Consider the following 25,955-nt stretch of genomic DNA (forward strand, 5'->3'; position numbering starts at 1 on the left):
GGGCTCCCCAAGAAACCCCTTTGTGAATGGGGGCGCCAACATTTTTTCATGAGCAGGCAGTGTTCCCACGGACCTCTGCCCACTGCATAAGAAAACTTTTCATTTTTATTTTTGAGAGGCATCCCATTTCCTGTTATGGAAAACGGGCGGCGTTTTTAAAAAAACTGCTTTATTTAAAAAGCCATCACAGACATGGTGCTGAAATCAACAGACCACCCTCCCTGTGAGTGCCGGCCATTCCCAATGGGTCACAAATTGTGACCTGCCTCATGAATAATAATGAGGCAGGTCCCTTGCGACCCATTTAGGAATCCCAAACAGTTTCTGATCCAGTGTTGTAAATAAGATTTTGCGACTCGCAATTTGCAAGTCACAGAACCCGACTGTCGTACATGTGGCTGCGCTTTGTGAGCTTTAAACAGAAATTAAAGCAGCCTTCCTTACCGTAAGTCACATGCATGAACCGAACCAGCATGACAAGTGGAACTGGACTTTTGCGTTTATTTTAGTAATCTCCCTTTTGTCCGTGTGTTTATCGTTTGATGAATTTGCTTCACCGTAAATGGTTTTATTTCAATGTATATTTCTGTACGCTGGCTTTATTCATCCCTAATGTGGATTGTGTCATGCTATTTCCTAGTATTATGTCGAGCTGTGGGTTAAATTGCATGCCTTATTTCAAGTACCCCCGAAGCCAAGTGGATTGCAATAATAAGCAAACAAATGTGTTTGTGTACTTACTTACATACTTCGCTATGTCTCCAAAGATCGAGCTATAATTACTATGCATACTATACGCAAAGAATAGGTGCTTTGGGATTGCATACCATGCCTTTCACACGGGGGAAGTCTGAAAAAGCACCTACCGAGACCCTATAAATAACTGGCAATAACCAAGTCAACTATTAGTGTTTGGTGCGAAACGGTAGACATGGAGCCCGCGAAGGGTTAAAAGTGTGTCTGTGGCAATGAAATTGAGGCCAGCTGTAGGTCAAATTCACGTCCCAGTCACAGGAAAATGAACCTGTGAGACACAACCTAATTATCTGCTAAACCAAAAGCCAGTCTCAGTTCAATAACTTCCGACAAAGCTGGCAGGCAGATAGAGTGTCGCCATGACAACACTGGGAAAAAACTCTGCTGCAGAGGAGACCTGGAAGGAAAAGGAGACTGCAACCCCACATGTGCTGCAAACATTTGATCTTGGATTTGCAGACAGCTTGTGCTGTTGGAAATGCTTATGCTGCTGGGCCTTTCTTTAATGGATTCTGTAAAACTAAAACTGATTTATTATGGGCTAAATGAAAGTGTAGCAACTGAGGGCCTGAGATTCACGAAGAGAATCTTACTCTTATTTGTTAGTTTACGGTTTTTTGCAATTCAAACTGAGTTACTATCTATACCACTGCGGAGTCTCCACGCTCCTGGCGGAGAATCCGTACATACAAAGATAGGTAGTCGTAAAAACTTGCTTTGTGAATTGCAAAAATCATAAACAAATACAAAAGTGTAAGTTTACCTTTGTGAATCAGGCCCTATATTTATCTGAATATCTTATTTAAAGGATGAAAAAATAGACCTTGAATGAGTGATTCCAGGATGCGCAGATATGTGGTGTTTTTGATTTATATGCTGGATATTTCTACAATGCTTCGTTGTGTTTTTTTGTGTTCCTGTATTAAAGGAAAACAGGCATTGGGAGTCACAAGCTTAACTAAAACAAATACAACTATTGTGATAGTGCAAGTTCATACTCCTCAACCTCACCAACGTAAATGAAAACATTATGTGGTCGATTCACAGAGTAAGCATATATATAAGTACTGCCACGTCAGCCCCGACTCTATTTGTAAAAGTGGCAAAGAGGGTACCAACTCTTATATTTGTACTAGTTGTATATGAATATTCTCATTTTAGATGTTTGGGCAAAATGTTTTTAGTTTCTGTTTCCCACATTAATGGCACCTACAGGATTTACATTACCATTAGACATTCTTTGTGACTGTCTGATATCTTAAATGACATTTCTACCATCACTGCCTAAGATGGCAGCAAAAAATAATAACTTGTTCGTTGTTCTTAAATAGCGCCAAAATATGTTGCTTCTGCTGTTCTAAGCACCATTAATAATAGGCATCACTGTTACTTAATTCCTTGGCACTCAATATATGACCTCAGCAAGAAGGAAGGCAGGGTTTTCCTTGCCAAGATTCAAACTTGTGTAAAAATGTTTTAGCAATACCAGATCTGGAAGGATGTGAGAATGCTTAGAATCGGGATGGTTTGACACATTCAGCAAAAGGACACACAATCATGAGCCATACATAAGGAAAGTCAAGGAAGGACACTGAAGGGGACAGTACAAACTCTGTGCACATTTCAGGTAATATACTGCAAAAGTATGTCACAGGATTTTATGCTTTGCAGAAATCCCTCTGAGAATTATATCACTTAGCAAACCCAAGGAGATGATGGACTGAATGCTGAAACTTTTCAGACACTCTCCCCCAGTCACAGATCTGGGTTGAATCCATCATCATTCTTTAGCTCACTTCGCCACCCCAGTTCAGACACAGCTATATGCAAATAAGTCTTGATCCTATGTCTCATGGGAACAGTCCAGCCCGAACTGTCGAGCCATGTCTTCCCTGGACCAGAAACGAGCATCCTGGGACCGGTTTCGGGGTACCAGCCCTCTTCAGCCAGGCTAGCTTGAATCCAGTAAAAGACACACAATTGATGGACGGAATGCAGAACAAATCAAAACATTCACCCCCAGTCAAGAGATCTGGGTTAAATCCATCATTCTTTTACTCGCCATGCCACCACAGTTTAGACCTGGCCATATGCAAATAAGTCTTGACCCTGTGTCTCATTGGAACAGTTCAGCCCGAACTGCCAAGCCAGGTCCTTCCTGGACCGGAAACAAGAATCCTAGGACCGGTTTCGGGGTTTCACCCCTCTTCAGTCATTTGTCACCCCATGTGGGACGGGTATGCCCAGACGTGGGTCCCATGCTCTGCATGCCACCGGAGTCAAGCTATCCTGGCTGATGAGGGGTGAAAGCCCGAAACCAGTCCTAGGATGCTTGTTTCCAGTCCAGGGAGGACCTGGCCTGGCAGTTCGGGCTGGACTGTTCCCATTGGGCGTAAGGTCAAGATTGATATGCATATGGCTGGGTCAAAACTGGAATGGCATGGTGAGCAAAAAAACAATGGATTTAGGCCCAGATCTCTGTACTGGGGTGAATGAATGACATCATTCTGCATTCTGTCCATCAATTGTTCTTTTTGCCTTAGTCACCCCAAGTGGGACAGGTATGCCCAGGCATGGGTCCCGTGCTCTCCATGTCACTGGAGTTAAGCTATCCTGGCTGAGGAGAGCTGAAAGCCCGAAAGCGGTCCTAGGATGCTTGTTTCCAGTCCAGACAGGACCTGGCCTGGCAGTTCAGGCTGGACTGTTACCATTGGGCGCAGGGTCAATACTGATTTGCATATGGCTGGGTCCAAAGAGGAATGGCATGGTGAGCAAAAAAACGATGGATTTAGGCCCAGATCTCTGTACTGGGGTGAATGTATAACATTGGTCTGCATTCTTTCCATCAATTGCTCTTTTTGCATTTGTCACCTTGAGTGGGACGGGTATGCCCAGATGTGGGTCCTGTGCTCTCCATGCCACTGGATTCTAGCTATCCTGGCAGATGAGGGCTGAAAGCCCGAAACCGGTCATAGGATGCATGTTTCCAGTCTGGGGAGGACCTGGCCTGGCAGTTCGGGCTGGACTGTTCCTATTGGGTGCAGGGTCAAGACTGATTTGCATATGGCTGGGTCCAAAGTCGAATGGCACGGTAAGCAAAAAAACTATGGATTTAGGCCCAGATCTCTGTACTGGGGTGAATGTATGATATTGTTCTGCATTCTGTCCATCAATTTTTCTTTTTGCATTTGTCACCCCGAGTGGGACGGTAATGCCCAGACGTGGGTCCTGTGCTCTCCTTGCCAATGGAGTCCAAGCTATCCTGGCTGATGAGGGCTGAAAGCTCGAAACTGGTCCTAGGATGATTGTTTCCAGTCCAGACAGGACCTGGCCTGGCAATTCAGGCTGGACTGTTCCCACTGGGTGCAGGGTCAAGACTTGAATCCAGTGGCAAAGTGAGCAAGGGACCCACGTCTGGGCATACCCTGCCAACTTAGGGCGAAAAAAGTAAACCCAAGGAGATGATGGACGGAGCACTGAAACTTTTCAGACACTCACCCCCAGTCACAGATCTGGGTTAAATCCATCACCGTTCTTTAGCTCACTTCGCCACCCCAGTTCAGACACAGCTATATGCAAATCAGTCTTGACCCTGTGTCTTAGGGGAACAGTCCAGCTCGAACTGCCAAGCCATATGTTCCCTGGACCAGAAACAAGCATCCTGGGATGGGAGTCGGGCTAACAGCCCTCTTCAGCCAGGCTAGCTTGAATCCAGTGGCAAAGTGAGCAAGGGACCCAGGTCTGGGCAAACCCTTCCAATTTAGGGCGAACAAAGCAAACACAAGGAGATGATGGACGGAGCGCTGAAACTTATCAGACACTCACCACTAGTCACAGATCTGGGTTAAATCCATCATCGTTCTTTAGCTCACTTCGCCACCTCAGCTCAGACACAGCTATATGCAAATCAGTCTTCACTCTGCTTGGGTGCAGAGCTGCCCAAGATCACACTGACCATCAGAGAAGAAAAGGAATCCAAAGGGAAAGCTCTGTACAAGGGAATAAGAGAGTTAAAGCCCAGAAAGCACAGGCACTCAAGAGGCAATGTGGTATTCAGACTAACTTAGCACAGGACGGAAGTGCAAGACATATATGTGTATATTACAACATTAACAATGAAGGGAATGTGGGGTAAAGCACTCAGGAGCTCCACATGGTAGGACTGAAGCTCAGGAAAATCCTCACCCTCAATTGCTGGTTTAGATACTGACAGTGAATAATACCCATATGGAGGTGTAGTGTTCCTTGTAGTAAATAAGTGTTAAGATGACACCTATTATAGTTGAATAAAAATGCATTTATTAAGATAAATACAAGAGAGAAAATAACATGCATGCAGCTCTCTGAAGTTTCAGTGGAAGAATGAATCATAACAATTCTCAACAGTAGAAATGGAATACCTTCCTTACATATACAACATTCCACCATTACATGGTTACTATTCTTACATGCAATTCTTTAAAGACATATACCATTACTACAGGAGGCTCTGTATGCAGATTTGTTAGATGCTCAGTAGGCAGGCAGGCCAGAGGTTTGGGCTCGAAGGGCAGGCATGTTGTAGGGTGAGGTTAAGAAGATATGCTAGTTGAGGACTCTGGCTCTGAAGGCAGCAAGCTGGCTAAGGTTTCTGGCTCTGAAGGCAGCAGCTCAGCTAAGGACTCTGGCTTTGAAGGCAGCACGCCTGGCTGAGGACTCTAGCTCTGAAGGCAGAAGGCCAGCTGAGGACTCTAGTTCTGAAGGCAGCAGGCCAGCTGAGGACTCTGGCTCTGTAGGCAGTAGGCAGGCTGAGGGCTCTGGCTCTGAAGTCAGAAGGCCTTCTGAGGACTCTGGCTCTGAAGGCAATCAATCAATCAATCAAAGACATTTATAGAGCGCACTACCTACCCGTAGGGTCTCGAGGCGCTTGGGGGGGGGGGGGCCGCTACTGCTCGAACAGCCTGGTCTTGAGCTTCTTCCTGAAGGAGAGGTGGTCTTGGGTCAGGCGCAGGTCGGCCGGGAGGGAGTTCCAGGTCTTGGTGGCCAGGTAGGAGAAGGACCTTCCTCCTGTGGTGGCTCTGCGGATGCGTGGGACGGCGGCGAGGGCGTGGCTGGCAGATCGGAGGTGGCGTTTGGGAGCGTAGAAGTTGATTCGGTTGTTGAGGTAGCTCGGGCCTTGGTCGTGGAGAGCTTTGTGTGCGTGGGTAAGGAGGCGGAAGGTGATTCTCTTGTTGACCGGGAGCCAGTGCAGGTCTCTTAGGTGTCCGGAGATGTGGCTGTGTCGTGGGATGTCGAGGATGAGTCTGGCTGAGGCGTTCTGGATGCGCTGGAGTCTCTTCTGGATCTTGGCGGTCGTTCTGGCGTAGAGTGCGTTGCCGTAGTCCAGTCGGCTGGTGACGAGGGCCTGGGTGACGGTCTTCCTGGTCTCTGTGGGGATCCACCAGAAGATCTTCCGAAGCATGCGCAGGATGTTGAAGCACGACGAGGAGACGGCGTTGACTTGCCTGGTCATGGAGAGGGAGGAGTCCAAGATGAAGCCCAGGTTGCGTGCATGGTCCGTCGGTTTGGGTGCGGTGCCCAGGGCGGGGGGCCACCAGGAGTCGTCCCAGGCGGAGGGCGAGGAGCCCAGGATGAGGACCTCCGTCTTATCTGTGTTCAGCTTCAGGCGGCTCGTCGTCATCCACTCGGCTACCTCTCTCATCCCTTCGTGCAGGTTGGCTCTGGCGGCGGCGGGGTCGTTGGTCAGGGAGAGGATCAGCTGGGTGTCGTCGGCGTAGGAGATTATGTTGAGGTTGTGTTGGCGTGCGATGGCCGCGAGGGGGCTCATGTAGACGTTGAAGAGAGTCGGGCTCAGTGAGGATCCTTGAGGGACGCCGCAGATGACTTTGGTGGCCTCTGACTTGTACGGTGGTAGGCGGACTCTTTGTGTTCTTCCGTCGAGAAAGGAGACGATCCATTCCAGCGCCTTCTCCTGGATTCCGACGTTGCTGAGGCGCTGCACTAGGGTGCGGTGGCAGACCGTGTCGAAAGCCGCGGAGAGGTCTAGGAGGATGAGGGCCGCTGTTTCCCCGTTGTCCATCAGGGCTCGGATGTCGTCGGTGGCAGCGATGAGGGCGGTCTCGGTGCTGTGGTTGGCACGGAATCCGGACTGCGATGGGTCGAGGGATCCATTCGTCTCGAGGAAGGTGGCCAGCTGTTTGTTGACGGTCTTCTCGATGACTTTGGCTGGAAACGGGAGTAGCGAGATGGGGCGGTAATTCTTGAGTTCGGTGGGGTCTGCTGTAGGTTTCTTCAGTAGAGCGCTGAGTTCGGCATGCTTCCAGCTCTCGGGGAAGGTGGCCGTGTCGAATGAGGTGTTGATGATGTCCCGCAGGTGGGGTGCGATGACAGCGTCGGCTTTGTTGAAGACGTGGTGAGGGCAGGGGTCGGTTGGAGATCCAGAGTGGACGGAGTTCATCGTGTGGACGGTGTCTTCGGTGTTGACCGGGGTCCAGGCGCGGAGGGTGGTGGTGGGTGGAGGTCCTGCGGTCGTGGCGTGCGTCGGTTGAGTGCTGAAGCTGTCGTGTATGTCCGCGATCTTGTTGTGGAAGTAGGAAGCGAGGGAGTTGCAGAGGTCTTGCGAAGGGGTGATGTCGTTGTTTCCGGCGTTGGGGTTGGAGAGCTCTTTCACGATGTTGAAGAGTTCCTTGCAGTTGTGTGCGTTGTTGTCCAGTCGGTTTTTGAACGCCGTTTTCTTGGCGATGCGGATCAGTTGGTGGTGTTTCCGGGTGGCGAGCTTGAGGGTGGTCCTGTTGTCTGGCGTGGGTTCCTTTCTCCAGGCTTTCTCGAGGGCTCGGCAGTTTTTCTTGGAGCTCTTGAGTTCGTCGGTGAACCATGGGGCTCTCTTACTGCCGGGTCTGCTGGGCGGGGTCCTCAGTGGGGCGAGTTCGTCCGCGCAGTTGCTGATCCACTTCGTGAGGTTGTCGGCGGCCTGGCTGGGGTTCGCTGAGCTGGCCGGAGGGTGCTGGCTCAGGGAGGCGGCGAGCTGGTCGGCTGTGATCTTGTTCCAGCTTCTTCGGGCAACCTGTTGCTGGTGGTGGTGGGTCGTCGTTCTTCTGAAGGTGAAGTGGATGCATCTGTGATCTGTCCAGTGGAGTTCTGTGGCGTGGCTGAAGGCGATGTCTCTGCTGGATGAGAAGATGGCGTCAAGTGTGTGTCCGGCGAGGTGGGTGGGGGTGGACACCAGCTGCTTGAGTCCAAGGTTGGCGAGGTTGTCGAGCAGGGTGCTGGTGTTGCAGTCGTTGTTATTCTCCAGGTGGAAGTTGAAGTCCCCCAGGAGGATGTAGTCAGCGGAGGGGAGGGCGTGCGGGCTGACGAAGTCGGCGATGTCCTCGCTGAATTGAGTGCGTGGTCCCGGAGGTCGGTAGATCAGGGTGCCTCTGAGGGTGGTCTTCGGGTCGGTGTGGATCTGGAAGTGCAGGTGTTCGGCGGAGGGTGGGGTGTTGTCGGTGCTGGTCGTGATGCGGATGGTGTTCTTGTGGATGATGGCGATGCCTCCTCCCACCTGGTTGGCGTTGCGGTCCTTCCGGGTGATCTTGTATCCTTCTGGGATGGCGATGGCGATGTCGGGCGCTGAGGAGGCGCTCATCCAGGTCTCCGTGATGAAGGCAACGTCAGGGGCTGTGGTGTCGAGGAGGTTCCAGAGTTCGATGGCGTGTCTGTGGACAGAGCGGGTGTTGAGCAGGATGCACTTGAGGTGGTTGCTGCTGGTGTTCGGCTTGGCGGGTGCTGGTGCAGGGCAGGTCCGGATGCAGGTGAACTTGCAGGCGTGGCAGCTGAAGGGTCCGTGGGTGCGTCGTGGGGTGGCTCGGTAGCATCCTGGGATTCGGCCGGTGTTGAGTGCGATGAGGGTGGCGGCGGTGTACGTCAGGCGGGTTGGTCGGGGTCCAAGGCAGCAGGCCGGCTGAGCATTCTGTCTCTGAATGTAGCAGGCCAGCTGAGGACTCTGGTTCTGAAGACAGAAGGCTGCATGAGGACTCTGGAGACTCTGCAAGATGACAAGCTGAATGAGGAGAGGCACATGTTTGACCGACTTTAAGCTCTGGGAATGGTAGTAGCTCATGAACAATAGATTCCCTGTTTTCAGTAGTAACATCTTCACAGTTCAATGGCACATTAAAGCACACTGATGCTCTTTCTTCAGGATGGCTAAGAATAGTGCTTATCTTATAGTCTCTGATGATCAGACATCCTTGATCATTTGGTGGTTAACATAGAGGACATATGTCAGAGATTATTTGGTTGTGGGAGATTTTCTCAAATTTCTCTGCATTCATAATGTTGTCACTTCAGGGACTATATGGGGCACTGGTTCAGGTTTTGTGTGTACGTCAATGTCGGGGAACAGTGTTTATAACGCAACATTTACCACGCAGTACCTTTACTATGCAACTTTTACAACGCAAGTCGTTACAACGACTTGCGCTGGGGGGAGCTGTAGGATAGGGAATAGATTAATTTACTATCCAAAACCTTCCCTACTATCCACGGGGACTGGAGTTGGAATAGTAAATTAAACTATTCACTATCCAGCGCCCCCCAACGTAAGTCATTGTAACGACTTGCATTGTAAAACCTGCGTGGTAAAGGCATGCGTTGTAAAGCATGCGTAGTAATGACATACATCCTCAATGTCCAGTGTATGTGAAGCCTTCAGAGTAGAACAAACCTCACCACTGCCTGGCATCTGAAGTTCCTTAAAAGTGGAGGGGCACATTTCAGATGTAGCACCTACATCTAATTTGACACAAGAAGACAACAAAATCAGAGGAATTTGAAAATTCAAAGAAGTCAAACCAATACTTTCCTAGTGTAAACTTTGAGACAAGGTACCATGACTATTCTGAGAGTAATCTGGGTGATTAGCCACAGTATTGTGCACACATTAATTAGACCAGCTCTGAGGGGACTGCAAAAGAGAGTAAGGTTTCATTCTACATTTGTAAGGAGGCTAAAATAAATGCAGAAAAATGTATTTTACAGGTTTTTTAGATCCCACTTGAAGTCTGGGTTATAGATTTCTTTTAGCAGGGTCTGAAAAGGTTAATTTTCTTGTAATTCTAGAATCTTAGATTTGATTATATCTTGTAAAAATTGCAGACATTTCTCTACAAGGACAGTGGTAGGCTTGACAACTTTACAACAAGTAACAGAACTACACTTGGAATTTGTTCAAACTGACTATTAGCTGTCTGTATTCTACTAGGTCTGTTCTCTCTTTTGTTAAACTGATTATTGTTTACTTTGAATGCAGTATTAAACATTTTCTCTTTAGTATCAGGAACTGTGATCTTTACTGCATCACAAGACTGGGATATATCATTCAAATGGAAAACAGAGGTTATGAAATGCATCTGCTCTTTCTTTGTCTGTTGTGTGGATAAACATGCTATTTTATAACTACTTCCAGAATCAGAACTCTTGTTCAGCAAACAGAGTATGGTATTGTTCTCCTTTTGCAATGCTGACACAGCCATTGAATCGGGATCAAAACAGAAAATTAGATCAGGATCTGGCAAAGAGGTGTTTGAAAGCCAATAAGCAAGATATTCCAGACATAAATGTCCATTTCTCATAAGAAGATTCTTTATTTTAGTACTGGGGTTGACATCCTCAAATTTTAAAGTAGACACCAAATGGCATTCAATGTTAGGAACTGAGGAACTGCCCTGCACAAACTAAAAAAAGCATTGGCACATTTAATTGTTAAACCTTTCATTATGACACACTTTCAATAATTTCACACACAAATCTAACATAAAAATGGTAGCTAACTGAATGCAAAGAAACCTCACAAGTAACCCTGGAATGTGGGTTGGTCATTCTGTCAGGAAGCAGTCCGTTACACCAGCATGTGTCAACGACTGGTGGCAGGGAAGACAAAGTAGGCAGAATATTGGGGGCAGCCTGAGATCCCACAGAAAGTCATAGGAGAAAGGGAATCCAGAGAGAAGCTCTGTACAAGGGAGCAAGAAAGTAAAGGCTCAGAAAGAACAGGCACTCAAGAGGCAATGTGGCATTCAGACTAGCTATGCGTAGGATGGAAGTGCAATACATATATGTGTATATAACAGTATTAACTATGAAGGTAATATTGGGTAAAGCACTGGGGGGCTCCACAGGGTAGGACGTTCCTCACCCACAATTGCTGTTACAGATACTCACTCAATATCCATATATTGTATATACATGCAAAGGCAGGATATATGTGGAGCTAATACCTATGGTGGTGTTATAAAAATACCTCAAAGACAATACTCACAGTGGACAAGAAACACCACCTAGGTTGTCATCTGAGCCAATGGATCCCGGTAATCAAGCAGGAACATGCAAGGTGGTAACAGACAGGTTGTAGAACCAATTACACAGCCATGCTAGACAATGAGCTAGCTAAAAGGATTGCTTACCAGGAAAAAAGAGAAAACAAAGGGCACACTTGGCAGAAAGCAAGCAACAAACATACCAGGAAACTAGAAGCAAGACAGCAGTAATAGGATAACAGCAAGCCTGGAACTGAAACAAAGGTAATGGGAAAAAGGGCAGAGCCTGGGAAAGAGTAATAGAGAGGGAGGAGCTCAGGGATGTTTTTCAAATGGAAGGTGGGTCTACTAAAACCCCATGATGGCTCGTGTGCGCTAAAAAAGTGCAGTGCTATATTATGAGTGAGTAAGAAATTATTAAAACTAGCTATAGGGTCAGCTATAACGTTACTTTTTTATTTCAGTTACCTAGTGCCAGGATTAAAATCAGAATATCGCTCCTAGTACAGGTGCCAGGATTCAAGGCCTCTGTACTCTTACAAGACCACGCAGCGAGGGGGTTGCGGCCCATGTGAGGACTAGGTTCTCACGTGAGGAGGTACCCCCGTGATGAAGCATGACACCACTTGTTATATGATGCGTTAGAAAGCAGGTAACAAACATACAAGCAAACTAGAGAAAGACAGTAGGAATAGTAAGACAGCAAACTAGGAAGTGGGACAAAGTTATTGGGAAGAAAAAATGGGACTGAGAAAGGGTTATACAAGAGAGAGGCTACGAGGGTGCACTAAATAGTACTGGTTCAGGAGGCCAGGAAACAAGGAATAGCTATGGTTCAGGAGTCAAGACATCTAGGTAGCAAGATAGCTAAAGCTCAGGAACAGGAATCAAGGTAACACTGTTAGGTCAGTAATAGGGATAGCTGTAGCTCAGGAATCAAGAAATTAAGAAATACCCATAGCTCAGGAACTCTGGAAACAATGAAAGCAAAAGCTCAAGAAACAAAGGTCGGTCTCAAAGGAACACAACTACAATGACCTACCCTGGACTACTTCAATAGAGAATATTTAAGAGAGCGGTATCAGGCATATATAAAACTTTAATGACTATTCCCATGTAATGCCCACATCACGATTACTGAGAGCTTGATAATCCAACCGATTAGAAGAATTGTACAATGAGGAAGACTAGGTGTAACTTATGGCAAGCCATGTTAAAACACTATGGAAGGAATGACTTAAAATGAGTATTTATAAAATCTTACACAGATGACACTGGTCTCCCAAAAGACTTAACACATCTGAGATGCTCCTATGGGCATCTTGGTGGACGTTCAGTAGTCCAGACAGGTATATAGCCCTTATTCTATGGGAATGCCACTGTCTACATGACTACTGGATGTCCAGGCATGGACAGAAGAAATGCACAAAGCTGTGCCATATATAAACAAGTAATATTTATAAAATCTTACACAGATGACACTGGTCTCCCAAAAGACTTAACACATCTGAGATGCTACTATGGGCATCTTGGTGGACGTTCAGTAGTCCAGACAGGTATATAGCACTTATTCTATGGGAATGTCACTGTCTACATGACTACTGGATTTCCAGGCATGGACAGAAGAAATGCACAAAGCTGTGCCATATATAAACAAGTAATATAGATCTTGAATGACCAAATAGAAATGTTTGCAGAGACATTAGGCAAGTTCTTATCAGAGAGTACGGACTGACCGTTCTGCGAAGGACCCTCACATGCATCATCTCTCTTTCTTAAAGAGAGTTTGTCATATACATATTGTGTTTGTAATTGTTGTTACCACTTATTTTATAAATGTATTGGAGATACTGCTATATACCTTACACGTTGCTTGTTTATGCTAAAATACTGAAAATGATGTAACTCCACTTGCTTTTGTTCAAATGCATTTGGCTTCAGTGCTTTTATACATTGACTAAATAGATGCACTCAAATAAAAACATGGATTGTGATTCAAAAGGAGACAAGAAAAATAAATGGTGCTGTTTTAAAACTTTGTACGAATAGTGCTGCGGCAACAAAATATATGTAACAATTAGGTTTGTTATACATTGTATGTAATTTAGATATTGAAATTTCTAACTATTTTCAGTGGCTTAAGTTAAACACCAATAAAGAATCGTCAGAATGAAAAAATAAATCAAGCAGTATCGTATGCCATTTACTTTACAATATAATTTTTACAAAGACCTAGCTTAGTCCACTCTCGTGAGAATGAGCTATAAGGGCATCTGGGCATTAATTAAAGGCTCTAAGCCATCTACTATTTTAAACATCAGTGAAAAGTGTAACACAGAGCATGTGCTGATTATACATTTCCCTGGCCACAACTCTCTCAACTCACCCTCAAACCCACCTGCACGCATCCAAGCCTGCTCCTATTGCGGTCCTGGCCCCTCCATCCCCATTCATCCCCCGATGTCTCCATTCCTATACTTCTTGCTGGTCAAGCCCATCCCAGGCTGCATGTCTCAAGCTTATACCTCTTCATGCTCAGACTGTACCTGACTGTACCTTTCCTTACTAATAATTCTCTCTGCCTGAAACTAGGGTTGGATTGGTCATTTATCCTACCAACATTTTGGCATGGGGCTGGAGCCATTGAAGGCTGATTTTATTGCTCAGGCCCATGGACATCAGTTAGGGGTCATGTCATGCTTGATCTAATATGTGAGGTCATGAGCAAGACATGGCAAGCATGCAAACTATAGTTAATGTAGTTAACTGGCAAATGTGGGTGTTTTTGATTTTAATATGATATTCTTAACTGCCATTTTCATATAACTACAATATTACTTTAAGTTTGTTTATTTCAGTTTTTTAAAATGTAAAATAAGGTATTAACATGCCTAACTAAAAACTTTTTTTTAAGTGCTTTTCCATTTTTTTGTAATGTGAAGCAAGATTTTACTGCCATACCTAACTATTCCAAACCCCACAGCACATACCCTATAAGAGTGTTTCATTTGTAATTTCTTTCCCTCAGCACTCCAGCGTTACTATGTATCTATACATTGTTAAGCTTAGTTTCTCTCAAATGGCTGAACAGATTTTAAACCAATCACAAAAACACTCTTTTTTGGGTAAAGATCTAGCGTTCTGCCAAATTTGGTGTAAATCTGTTCAGCCATTTTGACTGTGGCATTATCTAAAATTCATATGGGAAACTGCATGGGGAAAAGGCATTTTGGGAACTCGGTTTCCATGGCCCCCGCTTGATAGCACAGCCTAAAACTTTCCAGAAAGAATTTGAGATGGAGGAATCTTATTTTGGGATGTTGTTTAGTGAAGATTCAAAGTAGAGTGGTGTGTCATAGAGTGGTGTGCAATGTTGTATAGAGGAGTAGAGTGGCATGGTGTAGAGTGAAGTGGAGGGTCACAGAGTGGCGTGGCGTTGAAAGGAGGAGAGTGTCATAGAGTGTGGTGGAGTGGCATAGAGTGTTGTAGAGAGGAGTGGCATAGAGGGCGGTTGAGTAGTAGAGTAGAGGGAAGTGGTGTGTCATAGAGTACAGCTGAGTAAAGTGGCATAGAATGGCATAAAGGGAGTTGTGTCGAATGGAGTAGATTGTAATAGAGTGGCATAGAGTGGAGCAGATTGTCATAGAGTGGAGGGGCATAGAGTAGAGTTTCGTAAAGTGGAGTGGCATAGAATGAAGTGTCGTAGAGGGATGTTTCGTAGAGCTTTGTTGCATAGTGATGCAGTGTACAGTGTTGTGGTATAAAGTGGAATGGCGCAGAGTGGAGTGGCAATGAGTGGAGTGACCTATGGTGAAGTGGCATGGAGTGAAGTGGCATAGAGTGGAGTGGCATGTCATATAATAGAGTGGAGTGTTAAAGAGCAGAGCCGAGTGGTGTGGCTTAGTGTGCAGGATTGTCATTATTGGACTCAGTCCTTTCTGCTAGGTCATCCCCAAACATTTTGCCTTCCTCCTCTGATTTTTGTTAATCACATTTTTGTTGTCCTTAGGACTCAGTGCACTTTACCACTGCTAACCACTGTTAAACAGCATGTGCTCACTCCTTTAAACATGGTAACATTAGTTTATTCCCTAATTGGCATATTTAATTATACTTATACGTCCCTAGTAATGTATACTACCTGTGCCAACGGCCTATACATTAAATGCTGCTAGTGGACCTGCAGCACTGATTGTGCCACCCTCATAGGAAGCGCTTTACATGTCTTAGGATTTACAAAAAGGGGGGTGGTGATGAACAGAGTGTCTGAGTTAAACAGACCACTCTTACCCAGTCCAAAGATCAGGGCTTGATCCATCACCGTTATTTATCTCACTGCCCCATCCCAGCTCAGAACCTGGCTATATGCAAATCAGTCTGTCCCTGGCCCAGTGCATCATGGGAACAGGGCAGACTAAACTACCAAGCCAATTCTTCACCAGAAAGGAGACAAGCTACCGGGGACCGGTTTCGGCATTTCAGCCTTCTTCGGCCCGGCTTGCTTGAATCCTGATGGAGCAGTGAGAAAGGGACTCATGTCTGAGTATACCCTGCCACACCTATAGTGGCCAAAAACGATTTACAAAAAGGGGGTGGTGATGAACAGAGTGTCTGAGTTAAACAGACCACTCTTACCCAGTCCAAAGATCAGGGCTTGATCCATCACCGTTATTTATCTCACTGCCCCATCCCAGCTCAGAACCTGGCTATATGCAAATCAGTCTGTCCCTGGCCCAGTGCATCATGGGAACAGGGCAGACTAAACTACCAAGCCAATTCTTCACCAGAAAGGAGACAAGCTACCGGGGACCGGTTTCTGGCATTTCAGCCTTCTTCGGCCCGGCTTGCTTGAATCCTGATGGAGCAGTGAGAAAGGGACTCATGTCTGAGTATACCCTGCCACACCTATAGTGGCCAAAAACGATTTACAAAAAGGGGGTGGTGATGAACAGAGTGTCTGAGTTAAACAGACCACTCTTACCCAGTCCAAAGATCAGGGCTTGATCCATCACCGTTATTTATCTCACTGCCCCATCCCAGCTCAGAACCTGGCTATATGCAAATCAGTCTGTCCCTGGCCCAGTGCATCATGGGAACAGGGCAGACTAAACTACCAAGCCAATTCTTCACCAGAAAGGAGACAAGCTACCGGGGACCGGTTTCTGGCATTTCAGCCTTCTTCGGCCCGGCTTGCTTGAATCCTGATGGAGCAGTGAGAAAGGGACTCATGTCTGAGTATACCCTGCCACACCTATAGTGGCCAAAAACGATTTACAAAAAGGGGGTGGTGATGAACAGAGTGTCTGAGTTAAACAGACCACTCTTACCCAGTCCAAAGATCAGGGCTTGATCCATCACCGTTATTTATCTCACTGCCCCATCCCAGCTCAGAACCTGGCTATATGCAAATCAGTCTGTCCCTGGCCCAGTGCATCATGGGAACAGGGCAGACTAAACTACCAAGCCAATTCCTCACCAGAAAGGAGACAAGCTACCGGGGACCGGTTTCTGGCATTTCAGCCTTCTTCGGCCCGGCTTGCTTGAATCCTGATGGAGCAGTGAGAAAGGGACTCATGTCTGAGTATACCCTGCCACACCTATAGTGGCCAAAAACGATTTACAAAAAGGGGGTGGTGATGAACAGAGTGTCTGAGTTAAACAGACCACTCTTACCCAGTCCAAAGATCAGGGCTTGATCCATCACCGTTATTTATCTCACTGCCCCATCCCAGCTCAGAACCTGGCTATATGCAAATCAGTCTGTCCCTGGCCCAGTGCATCATGGGAACAGGGCAGACTAAACTACCAAGCCAATTCTTCACCAGAAAGGAGACAAGCTACCGGGGACCGGTTTCTGGCATTTCAGCCTTCTTCGGCCCGGCTTGCTTGAATCCTGATGGAGCAGTGAGAAAGGGACTCATGTCTGAGTATACCCTGCCACACCTATAGTGGCCAAAAACGATTTACAAAAAGGGGGTGGTGATGAACAGAGTGTCTGAGTTAAACAGACCACTCTTACCCAGTCCAAAGATCAGGGCTTGATCCATCACCGTTATTTATCTCACTGCCCCATCCCAGCTCAGAACCTGGCTATATGCAAATCAGTCTGTCCCTGGCCCAGTGCATCATGGGAACAGGGCAGACTAAACTACCAAGCCAATTCTTCACCAGAAAGGAGACAAGCTACCGGGGACCGGTTTCTGGCATTTCAGCCTTCTTCGGCCCGGCTTGCTTGAATCCTGATGGAGCAGTGAGAAAGGGACTCATGTCTGAGTATACCCTGCCACACCTATAGTGGCCAAAAACGATTTACAAAAAGGGGGTGGTGATGAACAGAGTGTCTGAGTTAAACAGACCACTCTTACCCAGTCCAAAGATCAGGGCTTGATCCATCACCGTTATTTATCTCACTGCCCCATCCCAGCTCAGAACCTGGCTATATGCAAATCAGTCTGTCCCTGGCCCAGTGCATCATGGGAACAGGGCAGACTAAACTACCAAGCCAATTCTTCACCAGAAAGGAGACAAGCTACCGGGGACCGGTTTCTGGCATTTCAGCCTTCTTCGGCCCGGCTTGCTTGAATCCTGATGGAGCAGTGAGAAAGGGACTCATGTCTGAGTATACCCTGCCACACCTATAGTGGCCAAAAACGATTTACAAAAAGGGGGTGGTGATGAACAGAGTGTCTGAGTTAAACAGACCACTCTTACCCAGTCCAAAGATCAGGGCTTGATCCATCACCGTTATTTATCTCACTGCCCCATCCCAGCTCAGAACCTGGCTATATGCAAATCAGTCTGTCCCTGGCCCAGTGCATCATGGGAACAGGGCAGACTAAACTACCAAGCCAATTCTTCACCAGAAAGGAGACAAGCTACCGGGGACCGGTTTCTGGCATTTCAGCCTTCTTCGGCCCGGCTTGCTTGAATCCTGATGGAGCAGTGAGAAAGGGACTCATGTCTGAGTATACCCTGCCACACCTATAGTGGCCAAAAACGATTTACAAAAAGGGGGTGGTGATGAACAGAGTGTCTGAGTTAAACAGACCACTCTTACCCAGTCCAAAGATCAGGGCTTGATCCATCACCGTTATTTATCTCACTGCCCCATCCCAGCTCAGAACCTGGCTATATGCAAATCAGTCTGTCCCTGGCCCAGTGCATCATGGGAACAGGGCAGACTAAACTACCAAGCCAATTCTTCACCAGAAAGGAGACAAGCTACCGGGGACCGGTTTCTGGCATTTCAGCCTTCTTCGGCCCGGCTTGCTTGAATCCTGATGGAGCAGTGAGAAAGGGACTCATGTCTGAGTATACCCTGCCACACCTATAGTGGCCAAAAACGATTTACAAAAAGGGGGTGGTGATGAACAGAGTGTCTGAGTTAAACAGACCACTCTTACCCAGTCCAAAGATCAGGGCTTGATCCATCACCGTTATTTATCTCACTGCCCCATCCCAGCTCAGAACCTGGCTATATGCAAATCAGTCTGTCCCTGGCCCAGTGCATCATGGGAACAGGGCAGACTAAACTACCAAGCCAATTCTTCACCAGAAAGGAGACAAGCTACCGGGGACCGGTTTCTGGCATTTCAGCCTTCTTCGGCCCGGCTTGCTTGAATCCTGATGGAGCAGTGAGAAAGGGACTCATGTCTGAGTATACCCTGCCACACCTATAGTGGCCAAAAACGATTTACAAAAAGGGGGTGGTGATGAACAGAGTGTCTGAGTTAAACAGACCACTCTTACCCAGTCCAAAGATCAGGGCTTGATCCATCACCGTTATTTATCTCACTGCCCCATCCCAGCTCAGAACCTGGCTATATGCAAATCAGTCTGTCCCTGGCCCAGTGCATCATGGGAACAGGGCAGACTAAACTACCAAGCCAATTCTTCACCAGAAAGGAGACAAGCTACCGGGGACCGGTTTCTGGCATTTCAGCCTTCTTCGGCCCGGCTTGCTTGAATCCTGATGGAGCAGTGAGAAAGGGACTCATGTCTGAGTATACCCTGCCACACCTATAGTGGCCAAAAACGATTTACAAAAAGGGGGTGGTGATGAACAGAGTGTCTGAGTTAAACAGACCACTCTTACCCAGTCCAAAGATCAGGGCTTGATCCATCACCGTTATTTATCTCACTGCCCCATCCCAGCTCAGAACCTGGCTATATGCAAATCAGTCTGTCCCTGGCCCAGTGCATCATGGGAACAGGGCAGACTAAACTACCAAGCCAATTCTTCACCAGAAAGGAGACAAGCTACCGGGGACCGGTTTCTGGCATTTCAGCCTTCTTCGGCCCGGCTTGCTTGAATCCTGATGGAGCAGTGAGAAAGGGACTCATGTCTGAGTATACCCTGCCACACCTATAGTGGCCAAAAACGATTTACAAAAAGGGGGTGGTGATGAACAGAGTGTCTGAGTTAAACAGACCACTCTTACCCAGTCCAAAGATCAGGGCTTGATCCATCACCGTTATTTATCTCACTGCCCCATCCCAGCTCAGAACCTGGCTATATGCAAATCAGTCTGTCCCTGGCCCAGTGCATCATGGGAACAGGGCAGACTAAACTACCAAGCCAATTCTTCACCAGAAAGGAGACAAGCTACCGGGGACCGGTTTCTGGCATTTCAGCCTTCTTCGGCCCGGCTTGCTTGAATCCTGATGGAGCAGTGAGAAAGGGACTCATGTCTGAGTATACCCTGCCACACCTATAGTGGCCAAAAACGATTTACAAAAAGGGGGTGGTGATGAACAGAGTGTCTGAGTTAAACAGACCACTCTTACCCAGTCCAAAGATCAGGGCTTGATCCATCACCGTTATTTATCTCACTGCCCCATCCCAGCTCAGAACCTGGCTATATGCAAATCAGTCTGTCCCTGGCCCAGTGCATCATGGGAACAGGGCAGACTAAACTACCAAGCCAATTCTTCACCAGAAAGGAGACAAGCTACCGGGGACCGGTTTCTGGCATTTCAGCCTTCTTCGGCCCGGCTTGCTTGAATCCTGATGGAGCAGTGAGAAAGGGACTCATGTCTGAGTATACCCTGCCACACCTATAGTGGCCAAAAACGATTTACAAAAAGGGGGTGGTGATGAACAGAGTGTCTGAGTTAAACAGACCACTCTTACCCAGTCCAAAGATCAGGGCTTGATCCATCACCGTTATTTATCTCACTGCCCCATCCCAGCTCAGAACCTGGCTATATGCAAATCAGTCTGTCCCTGGCCCAGTGCATCATGGGAACAGGGCAGACTAAACTACCAAGCCAATTCTTCACCAGAAAGGAGACAAGCTACCGGGGACCGGTTTCTGGCATTTCAGCCTTCTTCGGCCCGGCTTGCTTGAATCCTGATGGAGCAGTGAGAAAGGGACTCATGTCTGAGTATACCCTGCCACACCTATAGTGGCCAAAAACGATTTACAAAAAGGGGGTGGTGATGAACAGAGTGTCTGAGTTAAACAGACCACTCTTACCCAGTCCAAAGATCAGGGCTTGATCCATCACCGTTATTTATCTCACTGCCCCATCCCAGCTCAGAACCTGGCTATATGCAAATCAGTCTGTCCCTGGCCCAGTGCATCATGGGAACAGGGCAGACTAAACTACCAAGCCAATTCTTCACCAGAAAGGAGACAAGCTACCGGGGACCGGTTTCTGGCATTTCAGCCTTCTTCGGCCCGGCTTGCTTGAATCCTGATGGAGCAGTGAGAAAGGGACTCATGTCTGAGTATACCCTGCCACACCTATAGTGGCCAAAAACGATTTACAAAAAGGGGGTGGTGATGAACAGAGTGTCTGAGTTAAACAGACCACTCTTACCCAGTCCAAAGATCAGGGCTTGATCCATCACCGTTATTTATCTCACTGCCCCATCCCAGCTCAGAACCTGGCTATATGCAAATCAGTCTGTCCCTGGCCCAGTGCATCATGGGAACAGGGCAGACTAAACTACCAAGCCAATTCTTCACCAGAAAGGAGACAAGCTACCGGGGACCGGTTTCTGGCATTTCAGCCTTCTTCGGCCCGGCTTGCTTGAATCCTGATGGAGCAGTGAGAAAGGGACTCATGTCTGAGTATACCCTGCCACACCTATAGTGGCCAAAAACGATTTACAAAAAGGGGGTGGTGATGAACAGAGTGTCTGAGTTAAACAGACCACTCTTACCCAGTCCAAAGATCAGGGCTTGATCCATCACCGTTATTTATCTCACTGCCCCATCCCAGCTCAGAACCTGGCTATATGCAAATCAGTCTGTCCCTGGCCCAGTGCATCATGGGAACAGGGCAGACTAAACTACCAAGCCAATTCTTCACCAGAAAGGAGACAAGCTACCGGGGACCGGTTTCTGGCATTTCAGCCTTCTTCGGCCCGGCTTGCTTGAATCCTGATGGAGCAGTGAGAAAGGGACTCATGTCTGAGTATACCCTGCCACACCTATAGTGGCCAAAAACGATTTACAAAAAGGGGGTGGTGATGAACAGAGTGTCTGAGTTAAACAGACCACTGTAAATATTTTTGTCCACCCTAAGCGTGGAAGGGTATTCTCAGATGTGAGACCCTTGCTCATTGCACCATCAGGATTCAAGCAAACCGGGCCGAAGACGGCTGTAATGCCAGAAACCGGTCCCCGGGAGCTTGTTTCCTTCCCAGTGTAAGAATTGGCTTTTGTAGTTTGGTTTGCCCTGTTCCCATCATGCACTGGGACAGGAACAGACTAATTTGCATACAGCCAGGTTCTGAAACTGGGATGGTGCAGTGAGCTAAAAAACGGTGTTGGATCTAGCCCTGATCTCTTGACTGGGTGAGAGCTTTCTGCTTAATTCAGAGACTCTGTCCCTCACCACCCCTTGTTGTAAATATTTTTGTCCACCCTAAGCGTGGAAGGGTATTCTCAGATGTGAGACCCTTGCTCATTGCACCATCAGGATTCAAGCAAACCGGGCCGAAGACGGCTGTAATGCCAGAAACCGGTCCCCGGGAGCTTGTTTCCTTCCCAGTGTAAGAATTGGCTTTTGTAGTTTGGTTTGCCCTGTTCCCATCATGCACTGGGACAGGAACAGACTAATTTGCATACAGCCAGGTTCTGAAACTGGGATGGTGCAGTGAGCTAAAAAACGGTGTTGGATCTAGCCCTGATCTCTTGACTGGGTGAGAGCTTTCTGCTTAATTCAGAGACTCTGTCCCTCACCACCCCTTGTTGTAAATATTTTTGTCCACCCTAAGCGTGGAAGGGTATTCTCAGATGTGAGACCCTTGCTCATTGCACCATCAGGATTCAAGCAAACCGGGCCGAAGACGGCTGTAATGCCAGAAACCGGTCCCCGGGAGCTTGTTTCCTTCCCAGTGTAAGAATTGGCTTTTGTAGTTTGGTTTGCCCTGTTCCCATCATGCACTGGGACAGGAACAGACTAATTTGCATACAGCCAGGTTCTGAAACTGGGATGGTGCAGTGAGCTAAAAAACGGTGTTGGATCTAGCCCTGATCTCTTGACTGGGTGAGAGCTTTCTGCTTAATTCAGAGACTCTGTCCCTCACCACCCCTTGTTGTAAATATTTTTGTCCACCCTAAGCGTGGAAGGGTATTCTCAGATGTGAGACCCTTGCTCATTGCACCATCAGGATTCAAGCAAACCGGGCCGAAGACGGCTGTAATGCCAGAAACCGGTCCCCGGGAGCTTGTTTCCTTCCCAGTGTAAGAATTGGCTTTTGTAGTTTGGTTTGCCCTGTTCCCATCATGCACTGGGACAGGAACAGACTAATTTGCATACAGCCAGGTTCTGAAACTGGGATGGTGCAGTGAGCTAAAAAACGGTGTTGGATCTAGCCCTGATCTCTTGACTGGGTGAGAGCTTTCTGCTTAATTCAGAGACTCTGTCCCTCACCACCCCTTGTTGTAAATATTTTTGTCCACCCTAAGCGTGGAAGGGTATTCTCAGATGTGAGACCCTTGCTCATTGCACCATCAGGATTCAAGCAAACCGGGCCGAAGACGGCTGTAATGCCAGAAACCGGTCCCCGGGAGCTTGTTTCCTTCCCAGTGTAAGAATTGGCTTTTGTAGTTTGGTTTGCCCTGTTCCCATCATGCACTGGGACAGGAACAGACTAATTTGCATACAGCCAGGTTCTGAAACTGGGATGGTGCAGTGAGCTAAAAAACGGTGTTGGATCTAGCCCTGATCTCTTGACTGGGTGAGAGCTTTCTGCTTAATTCAGAGACTCTGTCCCTCACCACCCCTTGTTGTAAATATTTTTGTCCACCCTAAGCGTGGAAGGGTATTCTCAGATGTGAGACCCTTGCTCATTGCACCATCAGGATTCAAGCAAACCGGGCCGAAGACGGCTGTAATGCCAGAAACCGGTCCCCGGGAGCTTGTTTCCTTCCCAGTGTAAGAATTGGCTTTTGTAGTTTGGTTTGCCCTGTTCCCATCATGCACTGGGACAGGAACAGACTAATTTGCATACAGCCAGGTTCTGAAACTGGGATGGTGCAGTGAGCTAAAAAACGGTGTTGGATCTAGCCCTGATCTCTTGACTGGGTGAGAGCTTTCTGCTTAATTCAGAGACTCTGTCCCTCACCACCCCTTGTTGTAAATATTTTTGTCCACCCTAAGCGTGGAAGGGTATTCTCAGATGTGAGACCCTTGCTCATTGCACCATCAGGATTCAAGCAAACCGGGCCGAAGACGGCTGTAATGTCAGAAACCGGTCCCCGGGAGCTTGTTTCCTTCCCAGTGTAAGAATTGGCTTTTGTAGTTTGGTTTGCCCTGTTCCCATCATGCACTGGGACAGGAACAGACTAATTTGCATACAGCCAGGTTCTGAAACTGGGATGGTGCAGTGAGCTAAAAAACGGTGTTGGATCTAGCCCTGATCTCTTGACTGGGTGAGAGCTTTCTGCTTAATTCAGAGACTCTGTCCCTCACCACCCCTTGTTGTAAATATTACATGTCTTAGGCCTGCATTACAGCCTTTGTGTGCAATTTTAAGCTTCCATTTCAACCGTGCAAAATAAACCTTTCGCCAGGCCTAAACCCTTCCCTTTTATTAAATATATGCCACACCCTAAAAGCCCGAAGGGCAGTGTGCAATGTATTGAAAAAGTAGGGCTTATACGTTTTACATGTCCTGTAAGTTAAAGACTCCTACATTTGTTTCTCACTGCTGCAAGGCCTTCTTCGCCCATAGGACAATATTGGATTCACCTTATTACATGTAATAAGCTGTAACTTCCCAATGGGAACAGGTGAACAGTTAATGTTTGGTGTCTTTGGAACTGTAATGAAAAATCCTCTTTTATGGTAAAGTCGGATATTCAAGTACAATTTTGAAAATGCTACTTTAAGACAGTTGGCATTTTCCTGCCTTAGCCAATTAGTGCTTGCAGCCTATGTCTGGGTCACATGACTGGATGCATTTGGCAGTTGAAGTTTGTGTATTCCTCCTATAAAGACACACACAATAGAGTTTAGGTGTTACTGGACAGGCCATCACTTATAGGATGGGAGATTGTAGCTGGGCACAGCCCTACTTACACCTGAATAGGCTGTGTTCTGCCTTCACACAAATGTTTGCAGGACACAGCCTATTCAGTAGTTGGTCTGGAGCCAGGGCAGGGATGACAGGAAATCTGTGCACTTCAAAGGGAAATCGCTAGAATCGTTCCCGCCTCTGCCTTGAGGATTTTGTCAACGCAAAGACTTTGTATTGCTCACACTCTGCATGATGCATTACTATCACAACAGTATCACTCATTAGTAGTACAAAGAGAATATTAATTTAACTTATACAGTTGCTTAGTATATATCTTTAAGTCTCAGAAATATTTACAAAACACTTACCCTCACTGGATGATGTCATGAGTGATGTCATTTGAGATGTCATCAGTGATGTCACTGACCATATCATGAGTGATGTAATATGTGAGGTCATAAGCAGTGCATTGAGGGGCGTAAGATATACTTAGCTGAGGTAACTATAACTGCTAAAATTCAATGCTTTTGTACTAGTGAAATCTGAACCTTACTATAACATCCATACAACCTTTGGTTTGTTTCAGTGAATTTCTAAGGGTTTTATTCTATTTCCTAACTATAACATCCCTGTAACCTTTGGTTTTTTAAGTACATTTCTAATTTTTTTAATGTTATTTCCTAACTATAACGTCCCTAAACCTTTGCTTATTTGGTGAATTTCAAAGTTGTTTTTTTAAATGTTATTTCCTACCTGTAACCTGTAATCTTTTGTGAGTGGGTGTGTGAGTGGCTGTATGGGTCTATGAGTGGGTAAATGAGTAGTTGTATGGGTCGGTGAGTTGGGTGTGGGAGTGTCTGTATTGATCTGTAAGGGGGTGTATGAGTGGCTGTATGGGTGTGTGAGTGATTTTGTGGGTGTGCGAGTAGCTCTTTGAGTATGTGAGTTGCATACTACTAAGGTAGGCGGGGTGGAGTGAAATGGGCTATGCCTCCAGATGCACTTTTTCATACTTTAACTCATTTAACAGGAGAACCATGGACTGTAATCTCACTAGGAGAGGCCAAGAAAGAACCTACTCATCACACTCACTACAGATTGTGCTCTGATAAATACAATGCTTTCACCTTCACCAAGGATTTCAAATGATTTTTCACTGTAGAACTGTCGAGAAAATACACCTGCTTTGCCTTCCCCATGCCCAGAAAGTTAGGATCATTTGTCCTTTACAGAAGTGGCGCTTTAGCTGGCGCACCTGCTATGTTTATAACTGTAAGTACTTCCCGTTGAGGTTTAATTTCTGTGAAATGAGCTTCAGGGCCAGAAAGGAACTTCACATGCTTGTTTATACAACAAGAGTCGACAATTTTGCACAAAATGTCTACCCAACAGCAGTACTTTCTACGGGTTAAATAGCAAGTGCGACCTTCTTGGGTATATGTCTA

Source organism: Lissotriton vulgaris, chromosome 8, assembly GCF_964263255.1.
Source record: "Lissotriton vulgaris chromosome 8, aLisVul1.2, whole genome shotgun sequence".
NCBI lineage: Eukaryota > Metazoa > Chordata > Amphibia > Caudata > Salamandridae > Lissotriton > Lissotriton vulgaris.